Raw genomic sequence first — 2,502 nt, forward strand, 5'->3', positions numbered from 1 at the left:
TAATAATATTTATTTAGAGCCCAATATCACTATTTATAGTCTCAAAGGACTTTACATGTCTATAACAAAGTCAAATCAAAATTATATCATGCATAAATTCGAGAAAATAGATAAGTCTTTAGTCTTGTTTTAAAGGTATTGAGAGAGTTTGCTTCTCTAACTTCTTTCGGTAAGCCATTCCAAAGGAGGGGAGAGCGGTAGGAAAAGGCTCGGTTGCAAGCGGACTTCTTTTTAACTCTTGGAATGACTAATAGTCTAGAATCTTGAGAGCGCAGGGTGTGAGGTGGGTTATAGGGTGTAATTAAGCCAGACAGGTAGGAAGGCACAAGCCCATGTAAAATTTTATATGTTAATAAGAGGACCTTAAAATCTGCCCTTGCATGAATTGGGAGCCAATGAAGGGAAGCCAGGACAGGGCTAATGTGATCAAACTTCTTCGTTCGGGTCAGAATTCTAGCAGCACCATTCTGGACCAGCTGAAGACTATTGGTACTAGAGGCAGGCAGGCCAGAGTAAAGAACATTGCAGTAATCGAGGCGAGACGTGACGAATGCGTGAACAATGGTTTCTGCATCAGCCATACTTAGAAAGGGCCTAATTTTAGCAATGTTACAGAGGTGATAAAAGGCAGTTTTGGTTGTGTTCTTGATATGAGTGACTAGCGAGAGACTAGAGTCAAAAATCACACCAAGGTTCTTAGCTGAAGAGTTTTGAGAGATGATGCAGTTGTCAAAATTTAGGGTAAGATCACTAAAAAGATGCTTATGCGTAGGGGGACCAATGACCAGCATTTCAGTCTTGCCTGCGTTAAGCATCAGGAAATTTGAAGACATCCAACCCTTAATAGCACAAAGACATGCCTCAAGGTTAGCCAATTCAGAGCGGTCATTATGCTGGATAGGTAAGAAAATCTGAGCATCATCAGCATAACAATGGAAGTTAATGTTGTAACTATATAATGTCACCCAAAGGGAGCATGTAAATAGAGAATAGAAGAGGGCCAAGGACTGATCCCCGAGGAACACCATAGTTAAGCTTCTGGTACTCAAAGGTCACATTATTATAGTGGACACACTGCTTTCTCCCTGAGAGATAAGATTTAAACCAAGAGAGCGCCAGGCCACGAATGCCAATTTGGTTTTCCAAGCGCTTTAACAATATAGTGTGATTGACCGTGTCAACTGCTGCACTCAGATCAAGCAGAATAAGAACAGAGGTAGCACCAGCATCCATGGCTAATAAAAGATCATTAGTTACTCTAGTAAGGGCGGTTTCAGTAGAGTGACAACACCTGAAGCCTGACTGAAACATTTCAAACAGACTGTTAGAGGACATATGGGCTATCAGCTGAGCAGCTACAATTTTTTCAAATATTTTAGAAAGAAACGGGAGATTAGAGATCGGCCTATAATTATTTAAGACTTCAGGGTCAAGATTTGGTTTTTTTAAGTAAAGGCCTGATCACGGCTGTTTTAAAAGAGGAGGGTACAATGCCAGATTTAAGTGACATATTTAGAGTGTTTAGGATTGTTGGGCCGCGAACCGAGAAAAGCTCCATATAAAGTTTAGCAGGTAGGGGATCAAGGAGACAAGAGGCTGGTTTAGCAGAGTGCACCAATTTGGACAGCGCGTCTAGAGAGATAGGGTTAAATTGCTTAAATAAGCTGTAAGCTGGCAGGTCGGTATTGTGAGCTGGCAGGTCAGTGCTGTAAGCCAGCAGGTCAGTGCTATAAGCTGGCAGGTCGGTATCGTAAGCTGGCAGGTCGGTGCTATAAGCTGGCAGGTCAGTGCTTTAAGCTGGCAGGTTAGTGCTGTAAGCTGGCAGGTCAGTGCTGTAAGCTGGCAGGTCGGTATCGTAAGCTGGCAGGTCAGTGCTGTAAGCTGGCAGGTCAGTATCGTAAGCTGGCAGGTCGGTATCGTAAGCTGGCAGGTCAGTATTGTAAGCTGAGAGGTCAGTGCTTTAAGCTGCAGGTCGGTATCGTAAGCTGGCAGGTTGGTGCTATAAACTGGCAGGTCGGTGCTTTAAGCTGGCAGGTCGGTATCGTAAACTGGCAGGTCGATGCTATAAGCTGGCAGGTCAGTATCGTATGCTGGCAGGTCGGTTCTATAAGCTGGCAGGTCGGTATCGTAAGCTGGCAGGTCGGTATCGTAAGCTGGCAGGTCAGTGCTGTAAGCTGGCAGGTCGGTATCGTAAGCTGGCAGGTCGGTGCTATAAGCTGGCAGGTCGGTATCGTAAGCTGGCAGGTCGGTATCGTGAGCTGGCAGGTCGGTGTGGAAAAAGCTGAGGGACAGCCAGTGAGTGAGTTCCATGCCATTCATCACCCTGTTTTTCTGTCCCTTTTTCCTTTATTATCACCCTGTTTTTCCCTCCTACTCTGTTACTTTCTATCCCCTGTTAGTTCCTAGTTAACAGTCAGCAAGAGACAGAGAGAGAGAGAGAAGGGGGGGGGGGATAGAGAGAGAGAGACAGAGAGAGAGAGAGAGAGAGAGAAGGGGGGGGGG

The sequence above is a fragment of the Chanos chanos genome, chromosome 9, assembly GCF_902362185.1.
Source record: "Chanos chanos chromosome 9, fChaCha1.1, whole genome shotgun sequence".
Taxonomy (NCBI): Eukaryota; Metazoa; Chordata; class Actinopteri; order Gonorynchiformes; family Chanidae; genus Chanos; species Chanos chanos.